Here is a 15,509-nt window from a genome sequence, read left to right as displayed (position 1 = left end):
AGAGTGATTCACGTCACTTCTTGATTCTAACGAGTTTCATCGATTTCTCAATTTTTCTTTCTTTCTTGATTCCACTTTCTCTCTCAACTTTCTTTCTTAAATCTTCTTTCTTCTATTTTTATGTTCTTTTCCTTTGAGATTCACACAATAGTGACTAATGAGATTTGTGTCACTTGAACAAGAATCAAAATTTCAAGTGAATATTTTCAATTAGCAAATTTTGAAAGAAGATCCAATCTGATTGAAGAATAGCATCAGAGAAAAATCCAATGATTAATTTGCAGACACTGGCGAGTCTCCTAAGTCATCTAAGTCAGATGCAGACAAATTCAAATAGGAATCAACAAAATTCGTTGTTAGATCCAGTAAGCCCTTTTTTCTTGCATTCAAGAGAAAGCTCAGGCAAAGCTTTAATTCCTATTATGTTTGAACAAAATAACTACCAAGTATGGGAGAGAGTAATGTGGAGAGAATTAAGAAGAAAAAACAAGATCAAGTTCATTGATGGTTCATTACAACGACCAGGTGAAGAAGATCCCTTGTATGACATATGGAAAAGATGCAATACATACGTGGTATCATGGATCAATCATTCATTGATTCTTAACATAGCAAAAAGTGTCATTTGGATCAACTCAGCAGAGGAACTATGGAAAGAACTGAACCAATGCTAGTGCCAAGGAGATATGTACAAAATTGCTGAACTTGAAGAGGAAATGTTTGCAAGCAAGCAAGGAGAGATATCTGTGATGGACTGCTATACATAATTGAAGACGATTTGGGAAGAAATAGAAAATTTTCAACCTTTGCCAACCTGCTCAAGATGCATGGATATCTGTACTTGTGAGCTTAGCATCATGAGGGGTTATAGAGAGGAATCTAAAGTGGTAAGATTCTTAAGAGGTTTGAGTGATCGATTCTCCACTATAAGATCTCAGATCATGCTAGTGAAGCCTATGCCCAAGCTAGAGTTAGTGTTTGTCTCTGTCTTACAACAAGAAAGACAATTGAACATGGGTGATATTTCAGACACCTAGACATAGCATTGATTAGATAAGCAACACTACCTTATCCATCCAACAAAGGTATATAATACATCATATCATTATCAATTTTTAGCCCAACCTTCTAGGTCATTGACTCAGGAGCTACAAATCATGCAGTTTACTCACACAAGTCTTTCCAAAGAATCTACAAAATTAACCCTATCATTATCAGCATGCCAGATGGAACAAAAATAGTTGCAAACCTGGCAGGAACCATCATTTTTCATAACAATTTACAACTGTTTTATGTTTTCTATATTCCAACTTTTAAATTCAATTTGATTTCTGTTTCAAAATTAACCCCAGACTCTAAATGTCAACTACTTTTTTATGGAAATGGTTGTGCAATTCAGAAAAAAAAAACCTTGAAGACAATTGGTGTAGCTAAATAGAAAGTAGACTATATGCATTTGAGAATCTTTAACCTGTTCAAGTTACATCATATTCAGCATACATCAATGTAATAACACCTCAGTCATCATCTCATGATCATTCTACATTATGGCATATTAGGTTAGGGAATTTGCAAAATCATAGAACAAAAGAAATGCAAAAGACTGACACAGCAATTGTTGTCGGTCTAGCATTTCTCTTATAGAAATTAGAATTTTGTTGTAAGCATAGCTCCAAACCAACAAACAACTCTCACATCAAATTAAATTTAGTTGTCACAAGTAACAAACCCCAAATAAGAATTAACCGAAGTATTTAGACTTTGGGTCGTCTCACAAGAAATTGCAATGAAGTGCTCAATTATTGGCTATAAAGTATGTTTTGGGTTTTTTTATAAGAGACATGAAAGATAAATGACAAGGAAGTAAACTAACAGCTAAAAGGTCTTGGCAAAGGTTGGTGGTCAAGGATCTCTATCCTTATCACTAACCACAACATGAGAATTGGCAATAATCAACCCCATTAAGTCATCCTCTAACTAATAAAGGAAAGTCAAATGAGCTATGTCAATCCAAGTCCATAAGTCCTAGGTCTCCACCAATTCAATTAGTGAGATCTAGGGTTAATGGCTCCCAATCATCAATCACTTGGACATTAGCAACTCAAGAGTTCCTAAGTTACCTTCCCAAGCCAAGAGCATAAAATTCTACTCTAAAGTCCAACCAAGCATTTTGTCAAACACTTGGTGGGTACAAAAGGAAAGTATGGTAAAGTGCAAGAATAGTAAATCTATCAACTACCAATTGTAAAAAAAGTAAATTCACAACTCAAATCAACAATTAAAAGAACATCAAACATTAAATTTCATTAAATGTAAATCAAATTCAACATAAGCATTCATAAACATAAAAGAGACATAAAAGTAAAATTGACAAGAAAACTAAGAGGAATTGAGTAGTAGTAACAAGAAATTGTAAAGGAAACAAGATGAAATCAAGAAATCATGCCTAGATCTAAGATGGATTAACCTAACCTAACCTAACCTAATTCTAAAGAGAAGTGGAAGCCTCTCTCTCTAGAAACTAACCTACATGATGCCCAAAACATAAAACAATTGCTCCCCCCTTGCCCAAGCTTGAATTCTGCATGAAATAGCATTTGAAATGAGTTGGATTGGGCCCAAAATGCTCTAGAAATCGCTGGCCACAAATTGCTTAAAGTGGACCCACGTGTAGCATCGGCACGCACGCGTACATGGCGCGTGCGCATCCCTATACGCGATGCAACTATGGCAAATTTTATATCATTTCGAATCCCCGGATGTTAGCTTTTGAATGCAACTAAAACCGCCTCATTTGGATCTCTGTAGATCAAGTTATGGTTGATTGAGTGCCAGAAGGTCAGGCTTGACAGCTTTACGATTCCTTCATTTCTTCATGAGTTCTCCCACTTTGCATGCTTTTCTCCTCACTTCTTCCATCCAATCCTTGCCTCATGAACCTGAAATCACTCAACAAACATATCAAGGCATCGAATGGAATTAAAGTGAGTTAAATTTAGCTATTTTAAGGCCTAAAAAGCATGTTTTCACACTTAAGCACAAATCTAGGGAGAATTACAAAACCATGCTATTTCATTGAATAAATGGAGAAAAGATGATAAAATCTCCCAAAATAAGCACAATATAAACCACAAAATTGGGGTTTATTAAATCTCCCCACACTTAAACCAAGCATGTCCTCATGCTAAGAATAAAGAAGGACAAGAAAAGGGTATGAACATTTATTCAATGCAAAAAAACTATATGCACCTATCTATATGAATGCAACTAAATGCAAAATGATTCTACCTACTTGGTCAAAAGCAAATCAATCTCCAAGAGCATGTATGAACAAGTTGGGCTAAGATCATATGATGATTCATGAATCCTACCAATTTAAATATCAAAATGAAGTTCAAATAAACTTGCAAGGAGAAAGCTCATGAAAGCCGGGAACAAGGAATTGAGCATCGAACCCTCTCCGGAAGTGTATCCGCTCTAGTCGCTCAAGTGTATAGGGTCGATTCACTCAATTCTCTTCTACTCATGCTTTCCAAGATTTGTTTTTCATCTACAATCAACAATTACTCAATGCATGCATACATTCATCATAAGGACTTATTCATAGGTTGTAATGGGGCTAGGGTAAAGGTGAGGATGCATATGGTCAAGTGAGCTTGGAATTTGAATCTTTGATTAACCTAAGCTCTCACAAAACACATATAAAAACCTACACAATTCTAATACATAACCTAGCTACCCACGATTCCCACTTTTTCACATACTCATGCATTCTCTTTAATTCACATTCCATATGAATTGATTTTTATTGAACTTTACTTTGGGGCATTTTTGTCCCCTTTTTATTTCTTTTTCTCTTTTTTTCTTTTTCTATATATATATTTTTTCTTTATCATTTTTTTTTCACATTTTTTTGTTTTTTCAAAAGTATATACAAACATATCAATGTATATGGTTTTACATATAGTGCATGAATATGTACCCAATTCCCAATATTTTCAACAAAAATCCAAAAATTACACTTTTACCTCAACCAATGTCCCAAGTTTCCCATACCCAAATGATACACACCCTTACTAGCCTAAGCTAATCAAAGATCCAAATTAAGGATATTTATTATTTTTCACTTAAGGGTAGTGATGTGCTAAAATTAAGAATAAAAGGGATTAAATATGCTCAAATTTGGCTAACAATGGTTGATGAAAGATAGGCTATTTGGGTGAGTGAGCTAAATGAAATGATGGCCTCAATCATATAAATACATGTATACATGGAATAATGGACATAAAGAATCAAACAAATCAAAGATTATAATCATAGAAAGAGAACAATACACACAAGAATGGGAAATAAGTGGTTATAAGATGTAACACATGCTTGTGTTCTTAGCTCAAAAACTATGTTCCAAAATAAATTCTTCAAGCAAGTTCAAAATTTTTTTTTCAAATTGGTAGGGTGCCCTAAAAATAGTTTCTTGGAAAAGAAATCATCACCCTAACCAAGTAGTCCTAACATAAAAAGAAATGATAGAATATATACAAATTATAACTAACATGCAATGCAACAACTAACTAACAAAAAAATTGGTATTGAAAAAGGAAGTTGTTACCCATGGAGATCGGTCGGATGACCTCCCCACACTTAAAAATTTGCACCGTCCTCGGTGCATGCAAAGAAGGGCAATGTGGATGGGTTGCTACAATTGATGAGCTCTTTCAAAAGGTTGTGCGGATGAACTTGTTTGTTGCCCCATTTAGAAGCTTTTCCATCCCTTTCCCTCTTGGTGGCCAACCTAAAAGGAAAGAAAATAAATAAAATTAAGCCTGCAACAAAGATATTAAAGCAAAGAGAACATAGGCGGGGCTAATGCCAAATAAAAGTAGGGTTCTCACTATATGGTAGCTACAACATATAAGTGAGAAGACAATATAAGCTAAGGCATATCAACTAATACTTGATGCAAGAGTAAAGTCAAAGCATATGTACATGACATGAAGAGCATGTTGCATCAAGCTTAATCAACAATTGACACAAACAAGATTAGTGATAAGTGATGAGCGGATAATTTATATGCTTTTTGGCATTGTTTTTAGGTAGTTTTTAGTAAGATCAAGCTACTTTTAGGGATGTTTTCATTAGTTTTTATGTTAAATTCACATTTCTGGACTTTACTATGAGTTTGTGTGTTTTTCTGTGATTTCAGGTAATTTCTGGCTGAAATTGAGGGACTTGAGCAAAACTCTGAAAAAGGCTGACAAAAAGGACTGCTGATGCTGTTGGAATCTGACCTCCCTACACTCGAAATGGATTTTCTGGAGCTACAGAATTCCAAATGGCGCGCTCTTAACGGCGTTGGAAAGTAGACATCCAGGGCTTTCCAGCAATATATAATAGTCTATACTTCATTCGGAAATTGACGACGTAACATGGCGTTGAACGCCAAGTACATGCTGCTGTCTGGAGTTAAACGCCAGAAAAACGTCATGATCCGGAGTTGAACGCCCAAAACACGTCATAACTCGGAGTTCAACTCCAAGAGAAGCCTCAGCTCGTGGATTGATCAAGCTCAGCCCAAGCATACACCAAGTGGGCCCTCGGAAGTGGATTTATGCATCAATTACTTACTCATGTAAACCCTAGGAGCTAGTTTATTATAAATAGAACATTTAACTATTGTATTAGATGTCTTTTGACCACGTTTCATCTTTGGTCTCAGTTTTGTTTTATTCTTCATCCTAAGAGGCTATTGATCACGTTTTGGGGGCTGGCCATTCGGCCATGCCTGAACCTTTCACTTATGTATTTTCAACGGTGGAGTTTCTGCACACCATAGATTAAGGGTGTGGAGCTCTGCTGTACCTCAAGCTTCAATACAATTACTATTACTTTTTATTCAATTCTATCTTATTCTTATTCCAAGATATTCATTCGCACCCAAGAACATGATGAATGTGATGATTATGTGACGCTCATCATTATTCTCACCTATGAACGCACGTGATTGACAACCACTTCCGTTCTACATGCAACCGAGCTTGAGTGTGTATCTCTTAGATTCCCCAACAGAATCTTCGTGGTATAAGCTAGATAGATGGCGGCATTTATGAGGATCCGGAAAGTGTCACCTTGTCTGTGGTATTCCGAGTAGGATCCTGGGAATCCGGAAAGTCTAACCTTGTCTGTGGTATTCCGAGTAGGATTCCAGTAATGAATGACTGTGACGTGCTTTAGACTCGCAAGTGCTGGGAGTTAGTGACAGACGCAAAAGAATCAAGGGATTCTATTCCAGTAGGAGCGGGAACCAACCAGTGATTAGCCGTGCTGTGACAGAGCGCGTGAGCGTAGTTTTCACTGCGAGGATGGGATGTAGCCTTCGGCCAGTGTGATGCCTCCAGACGATTAGCCATGCGAGTGACAGCCGCAGAGGACCATTTTCCAGAGAGGATACAAAGTAGCCATCGTCGAACGGTGAACCCCTATACACAGCTTGCCATGGGAAGGAGTAAGAAGGATTGAATTGAAGCAATAGGAAAGTAGGCGTTCTTGAGCCATACAGTATCTCCATTCGCTTATCTGAAATTCCCACCAATGAATCTGCATAAGTATCCTATCCCTTTTATTATTTCTTCTATTTTCTTATTTCTATTTTCGAAACCATAAACAACTTTGATCTGCCTAACTGAGATTTACAAGGTGACCATAGCTTGCTTCATACCAACAATCTCTGTGGGATCGACCCTTACTCGCGTAAGGTTTATTACTTGGACGACCCAGTACACTTGCTGGTTAGTTGAACGGAATTGTGAATTCAACTGGTGCCATAATAATGATTTCATACAAATACAAGGAATATGGATCACAATTTCGTCCACCAAGTTTTTGGCGCCGTTGCTGGGGAACAATCAATTTCGAACAACAATTCAAACAATTGTTTCCAACCCACAATGGTGCCAAGTTTTTAATCCGGCAACAACACCAAGTTTTTGGCGCCGTTGCCGGGGATTGTTCGAGTATGGACAACTGACGGTTCATCTTGTTGCTCAGATTAGGTAATTTTCTTTTCAAAAATCTTTTTCAAAAATTTTTCTTTTATTTTTCGTTTTTCCAAAAATATTTTCGAAAAAAATTAATAAAAATACAAAAAAAAATCATAAAATCATAAAAACCAAAAATATTTTGTGTTTCTTGTTTGAGTCTTGAGTCAATTTTTAAGTTTGGTGTCAATTGCATGCTTTAAAAATTTTTTGCATTTTTCGAAAATTTCATGCATTCATGGTGTTCTTCATGATCTTCAAGTTGTTCTTGACAAGTCTTGTTTGATCTTGATGTTTTCTTGTTTTGTGTTGTTTGTTGTTTTTCATATGCATTTTTCGTTTGTTAGAGTCCATGCATTAAAGATTTCTAAGTTTGGTGTCTTGCATGTTTTCTTTGCATTAAAAATTTTTCAAAATTATGTTCTTGATGTTCATCATGATCTTCAAAGTGTTCTTGGTGTTCATCTTGACATTCATAGCATTCTTGCATGCATTCATTGTTTTGATCTAAAAATTTCATGCATTGAGCATTTTTGTTGTTTTTCTCTCTCATAATTAAAAATTCAAAAATCAAAAAAATATCTCTTCCTTATTTCCCTCCAAATTTTCGAAATTTTGGGTTGACTTGGTCAAAATTTTTAAAAATTAGTTGTTTCTTACAAGTCAAGTCAAAATTTCAATTTTAAAAAAATCTTATCTTTTCAAAATCTTTTTCAAAAATCATATCTTTTTCATTTTTTTTATTTTTCGAAAATTTCAAAAATCTTTTTCAAAATATTTTCAAAATCTTTTTCTTATCTTACATCTAATTTTTGAAAATTAGCTAACAATTAATGTGATTGGTTCAAAAATTTGAAGTTTGTTACTTTCTTGTTAAGAAAGGTTCAATCTTTAAGTTCTAGAATCATATCTTGTAGTTTCTTGTTAGTCAAGTCATTTTAAAAATTAAATCTTTTTCAAAATATCTTTTTATTAAAATTTTTTATCTTATCTTTTATCTTATCTTTTTCAAAAAATTTTATCTTTTTCAAAATTTGATTTCAAAATATCCTATCTAACTTCTTATCTTCTTATCTTTTTCAAATTTTAATTTCAATATCTTTTTCAATCAACTAACTAATTTCTTGTTTGTTTCTTATCTTTTTCAAAACCACCTAACTACTTTTCCCTCTCTAATTTTCGAAAATATCTCATCCCTTTTTCAAAAATTCTTTTTAATTAACTAATTGTTTCATGTTTTAATTTTAATTACATTTTATCTCTAATTTTCGAAAATTACTAACCTCTTTTTTAAAATTATTTTCGAAATTCTCTTTCTCTTTTCTTCTTCTATTTAATTATTTGTTTACTAACACTTCTCTTCACCTCTCTTCATCCATAAATCCGAATCTCCTTCTTCATTCTTCTACCCCTTTCTTCTTCTACTAATACAAAGGAATCTCTATACTGTGACATAGAGGATTCCTCTTCTTTTCTTGTTGTCTTCTCTTTCATATGAGCAGGAACAAGGATAAAGGCACTCTTGTTGAAATTGATCCAGAACCTGAAAGGACTCTGAAGAGAAAATTAAGAGAAGCTAAATTACAACAATCCAGAAACAACCTTTCAGAAATTTTCGAACAAGAGAAGGAGATGGCAGCCGAAAATAATAATAATGCAAGAAGAATGCTTGGTGACTTCACAAAGCCAACGTCCAAGTTTGATGGAAGAAGCATCTCCATTCCTGCCATTGGAGCCAATAACTTTGAGCTGAAACCTCAGCTAGTTGCCTTAATGCAACAAAACTGCAAGTTTTATGGACTTCCATCTGAAGATCCCTATCAGTTTTTAACTGAGTTCTTGCAGATCTGTGAGACTGTAAAGACGAATGGGGTTGATCCTGAAGTCTACAGACTCATGCTTTTCCCTTTTGCTGTAAAAGACAGAGCTAGAGTATGGTTGGATTCACAACCCAAGGATAGCCTGGACTCATGGGATAAGCTGGTCACTGCCTTCTTGGATAAATTCTTTCCTCCTCAAAAGCTGAGCAAGCTGAGAGTGGATGTTCAAACCTTCAAACAAAAAGATGGTGAATCCCTCTATGAAGCTTGGGAAAGATCCAAGCAGCTGACCAAAAGATGTCCATTTGACATGTTTTTAGAATGGACCATATTAGATATATTTTATTATGGTCTCTCTGAATTTTCGAAAATGTCATTGGATCATTCTGCAGGTGGATCTATTCACCTGAAGAAAACGCCTGAAGAGGCTCAAGAACTCATTGACATGGTTGCAAACAACCAATTCATGTACACTTCTGAGAGGAATTCCGTGAATAATGGGATACCTCAGAAGAAAGGAGTTCTTGAAATTGATGCTCTGAATGCCGTATTGGCTAAGAACAAACTGTTGACTCAACAGGTCAACATGATCTCTCAAAATTTGAATGGATGGCAACATGCATCCAACAGTACTAGAGAGGCAGCTTCTGAAGAAGCTTATGATCCTGAGAACCCTGCCATGGCAGAGGTTAATTACATGGGTAAACCTTATGGAAACACCTATAACTCATCATGGAGGAATCACCCAAATTTGTCATGGAAGGATCAACAAAAACCTCAACAAGGTTTTAACAATGGTGGACGCAATAGGCTGAGCAATAGTAAGCCATATCCATCATCTTCTCAGCAACAGACAGAGAATTCTGAACAAAACACTTCTAATTTAGCCAATGTAGTCTCTGATCTGTCAAAGGCCACTTTCAGTTTCATGAGTGAAACAAGATCCTCCATTAGAAATCTGGAGGCACAAGTGGGCCAGCTGAGTAAGAAAGTCATTGAAACTCCTCCCAGTATTCTCCCAAGCAATACAAAAGAGAATCCAAAAGGAGAGTGCAAGGCCATTGACATAGTCAATATGGCCGAATGCACAAGGGAGGAGGAGGACGAAAATCCTAGTGAGAAAGATCTCCTGGGACGTCCCTCAAGCAAGAAGGAGTTTCCTATTAAGGATCCAAAGGAATCTGAGGCTCATATAGAGACCATAGAGATTCCATTGAATCTCCTTCTGCCATTCATGAGCTCTGAAGACTATTCATCCTCAGAAGAGGATGAAGATGTAATTGGAGAGCAAGTTGCTCAATATTCAGGAGCTATCATGAAGCTGAATACCAAGTTATTTGGTAATGAGACTTGGGAAAGTGAACCTCCCTTGCTCATTAATGAACTGGATACTTGGATTCAGAAAATTCTACCTCAAAAGAAACAAGATCCTGGCAAGTTCTTAATACCTTGTACCATAGGCACCATGATCTTTGAAAAAGCTCTGTGTGATCTGGGGTCAGGGATAAATCTTATGCCACTCTCTGTAATGGAGAAGCTGGGGATCATTGAGGTACAACCTACCTTGTTCTCATTACAATTGGCAGACAAGTCATTGAGACAAGCTTATGGAATAGTAGAGGACGTGTTAGTAAAGGTTGAAGGCCTTTACATCCCTGCTGATTTCATAATCTTAGACACTAGGAAGGAAGAGGATGATTGCATCATCCTTGGAAGACCTTTCCTAGCCACAGCAGGAGCTGTGATAGATGTCAACAGAGGTGAATTAGTCCTTCAATTGAATGGGGACTACCTTGTGTTTAAGGCACATGGCCATCCCTCTGTGACAAAAGAGAGTAAGCATGAAGAGCTTCTCTCAGTTCAGAGTCAAGAAGAGCCCACACAGTCAAACTCTAAGTTTGGTGTTGTGAGGCCACAACCAAACTCTAAGTTTGGTGTTAAGACCCCATATCCAAACTCTAAGTTTGGTGTTGGCAACTATACAACATTGACCTGATCACCTTGTGGCTCCATGAGAGCCACTGTCAAGCTATTGACATTAAAGAAGCGCTTGTTGGGAGGCAACCCAATTTTATTTATCTAATTTTATTTTATTATATTTTATTGTTATTTTATGTTTTATTAGGTACATGATCATGAGGAGTCACGAAAAAATCATAAAAATTAAAAACAGAATCAAAAACAGCAGAAGAAAAAAATTCGCACCCTAGAGGACGCACAGGCTGGCATTCAACGCCAGTAAGGTGCATCTGGCCGGCGTTCAACGCCAGAACAGAGCACCATTCTGGCGCTGAACGCCAGAAACAAGCAACATCCTGGCGCTGAACGCCAGGAATGTGCCCAGAGAGGAAAAACTGGCGTTGAACGCCAGTAACAAGCATAAAATTGGCGTTGAACGCCAGAAACATGCTTTACATGGGCGTTGAACGCCCAGAACGTGCACCAATGGGCGTTTAAACGCCAGAATGGTGCGCCAAGGCATTTTACATGCATATTTGGTGCAGGGATGGAATTCCTTGACACCTCAGATCCTGTGGACCCCACAGGATCACCTCAGGATCTGTGGACCCCACAGGATCCCCACCTACCATATTCCTACCTTACCTTTTAATCCTAATCCCACTCTCCTATTCCCCATGTCACGCTTCCCAACAACTTTCACCAATCACCTCAACTCCTCTTCCCAATTACCCCATTCACCACTCACATCCATCCACTCTTCCCCATAAACCCCACCTACCTTCAAAAATTCAAAACCATTTTCCCACCCATTCCCACCCAAAATGGCCGAACATAACCTCCCCCCTCTCCCTATAAATACCCTTCCATTCCACTTCATTTTCACACAACACAACCCCCTCTTCTCCCACATAACCGAACCTACTTCTCTCCCTCTCCTCCATATTTTCTTCTTCTTCTTCTCTTCTTTCTTTTATTGCTCGAGGGCGAGCAATATTCTAAGTTTGGTGTGGTAAAAGCATAAGCTTTTTTTTGTTTTTTCCATTACCAATGGCACCTAAGGCCGGAGTATCCTCTAGAAAAGGAAAAGGGAAGACAAAAGCTTCCACCTCCGAGTCATGGGAGATGGAAAGATTCATCTCTAAGAGCCATCAAGACCACTTCTATGATGTTGTGGCAAAGAAGAAGGTGATCCCTGAGGTCCCTTTCAAGCTCAAAAAGAATGAGTATCCGGAGATCCGACATGAAGTCCGAAGAAGAGGTTGGGAAGTCTTAACCAACCCCATGCAACAAGTCGGAATCTTAATGGTTCAAGAGTTCTATGCCAATGCATGGATCACGAGGAACCATGATCAAGGTATGAACCCGAGTCCAAAGAATTATCTCACAATGGTTCGGGGGAAATACTTGGATTTCAGTCCGGAAAATGTAAGGTTGGCATTCCACTTGCCCATGATGCAAGGTGATGAACGCCCCTACACTAGAAGGGTCAACTTTGATCAAAGGTTGGACCAAGTCCTTATGGACATTTGTGTGGAAGGAGCTCAATGGAAGAGAGACTCCAAAGGCAAGCCAGTCCAACTAAGAAGACTGGACCTCAAGCCTATAGCTAGAGGATGGTTGGATTTCATTCAACGCTCCATCATTCCTACTAGCAACCGATCTGAAGTTACTGTGGATCGGGCCATCATGATTCATGGCATCATGATTGGAGAGGAAGTAGAAGTTCATGAGGTCATCTCCAATGAAATCTACAAAATAGCCGACAAGCCTTCACCCATGGCACGGCTAGCTTTTCCTCACCTTATTTGCCATCTATGTTACTCAGCTGGAGTCATCATAGAAGGAGACATCTTCATTGAAGAGGATAAGCCCATCACCAAGAAGAAGATGGAGCAAGCAAGAGAGACCCCTCACGGTTCTCAAGAGATGCATGAGGAAGCTCATCATCAAGAAATCCCTGAGATGCCTCAAGGGATGCACTTTCCTCCAAACAACTATTGGGAGCAACTCAACACTTCTTTAGAAGGTTTGAGCCACAATGTGGAACAATTAAGGGTGGAACATCATGAGCACTCCATCATTCTCCAAGAAATAAGAGAAGATCAAAGAGCAATGAGGGAGGAGCAACAAAGGCAAGGAAGGGACATAGAAGAGCTTAAGGACATTGTTGGACCTTCAAGAAGAAGACGCCACTAAAGGTGGATTCATTCCTTGTTCTTTATTTCTTTCTGTTTTCGGTTTTTAATGTTGTGGTTATTTATGTTTTGTGTCTTTATTTCATGATCATTAGTATGTAACCATGCCTTAAAACTATGAATAAATTCCATTAATCCTTCGCCTCTCTTAAAAGAAAAATGTTTTAATTCAAAAGAACAAGAAGTAGATGAATTTTGAATTTATCCTTGAATTTAATTTAATTATATTGATGTGGTGACAATACCTTTTATTTTCTGAATGAATGCTTGAATAGTGCATATGTCTTTTGATCTTGTTGTTTATGAATGTTAAAATTGTTGGCTCTTGAAAGAATGATGAACAAAGAGAAATGTTATTGATGATCTGAAAAATCATGAAATTGATTCTTGAAGCAAGAAAAAGCAGTGAAAAAGAAGAAGCTTGCGGAAAAAAAAAGAAAAAAAGTGGCAAAAAAAAATAGAAAGAAAAAGAAGGAGCAGTAGAAAAAGCCAATAGCCCTTAAAACCAAAAGGCAAGGGTAAAAAGGATCCAAGGCTTTGAGCATCACTGGATAGGAGGGCCCAAGGAAATTAAATCCAGGCCTAAGCGGCTAAATCAAGCTGTCCCTAACCATGTGCTTGTGTCATGAAGCTCCAAGTGAAAAGCTTGAGACTGAGTGATGTGCTAAAATTAAGAATAAAAGGGATTAAATATGCTCAAATTTGGCTAACAATGGTTGATGAAAGGTAGGCTATTTGGGTGAGTGAGCTAAATGAAATGATGGCCTCAATCATATAAATACATGTATACATGGAATAATGGACATAAAGAATCAAACAAATCAAAGATTACAATCATAGAAAGAGAACAATACACACAAGAATGGGAAATAAGTGGTTATAAGATGTAACACATGCTTGTGTTCTTAGCTCAAAAACTATGTTCCAAAATAAATTCTTCAAGCAAGTTCAAAATTTTTTTTTTCAAATTGGTAGAGTGCCCTAAAAATAGTTTCTTGGAAAAGAAATCATCACCCTAACCAAGTAGTCTTAACATAAAAAGAAATGATAGAATATATACAAATTATAACTAACATGCAACCTATCATGCAATGCAACAACTAACTAACAAAAAAATTGGTATTGAAAAAGGAAGTTGTTACCCATGGAGATCGGTCGGATGACCTCCCCACACTTAAAAATTTGCACCGTCCTCGGTGCATGCAAAGAAGGGCAATGTGGATGGGTTGCTACAATTGATGAGCTCCTTCAAAAGGTTGTGCGGATGAACTTGTTTGTTGCCCCATTTAGAAGCTTTTCCATCCCTTTCCCTCTTGGTGGCCAACCTAAAAGGAAAGAAAATAAATAAAATTAAGCCTGCAACAAAGATATTAAAGCGAAGAGAACATAGGCGGGGCTAATGCCAAATAAAAATAGGGTTCTCACTATATGGTAGCTACAACATATAAGTGAGAAGACAATATAAGCTAAGGCATATCAACTAATACTTGATGCAAGAGTAAAGTCAAAGCATATGTACATGATATGAAGAGCATGTTGCATCAAGCTTAATCAACAATTGACACAAACAAGATTAGTGATAAGTGATGAGCGGATAATTTATATGCTTTTTGGCATTGTTTTTAGGTAGTTTTTAGTAAGATCAAGCTACTTTTAAGGATGTTTTCATTAGTTTTTATGTTAAATTCACATTTCTGGACTTTACTATGAGTTTGTGTGTTTTTCTGTGATTTCAGGTAATTTCTGGCTGAAATTGAGGGACTTGAGCAAAACTCTGAAAAAGGCTGACAAAAAGGACTGCTGATGCTGTTGGAATCTGACCTCCCTGCACTCGAAATGGATTTTCTGGAGCTACAGAACTCCAAATGGCGCGCTCTCAACGGCGTTGGAAAGTAGACATCCAGGGCTTTCCAGAAATATATAATAGTTTATACTTCATTCGGAAATTGACGACGTAACGTGGCGTTGAACGCCAAGTACATGCTGCTGTCTGGAGTTAAACGCCAGAAAAACGTCATGATCCGGAGTTGAACGCCCAAAACACGTCTTAACTCGGAGTTCAACTCTAAGAGAAGCCTCAGCTCGTGGATTGATCAAGCTCAGCCCAAGCATACACCAAGTGGGCCCCGGAAGTGGATTTATGCATCAATTACTTACTCATGTAAACCCTAGGAGCTAGTTTATTATAAATAGAACATTTAACTATTGTATTAGATGTCTTTTGACCACGTTTCATCTTTGGTCTCAGTTTTGTTTTATTCTTCATCCTAAGAGGCTATTGATCACGTTTTGGGGGCTGGCCATTCGGCCATGCCTGAACCTTTCACTTATGTATTTTCAACGGTGGAGTTTCTGCACACCATAGATTAAGGGTGTGGAGCTCTGCTGTACCTCAAGCTTCAATACAATTACTATTACTTTTTATTCAATTCTATCTTATTCTTATTCCAAGATATTCATTCGCACCCAAGAACATGATGAATGTGATGATTATGTGA

The sequence above is a fragment of the Arachis stenosperma genome, chromosome 3 (genome assembly GCF_014773155.1).
Source record: "Arachis stenosperma cultivar V10309 chromosome 3, arast.V10309.gnm1.PFL2, whole genome shotgun sequence".
Taxonomy (NCBI): domain Eukaryota; kingdom Viridiplantae; phylum Streptophyta; class Magnoliopsida; order Fabales; family Fabaceae; genus Arachis; species Arachis stenosperma.
This window is presented reverse-complemented; position numbering follows the sequence as displayed.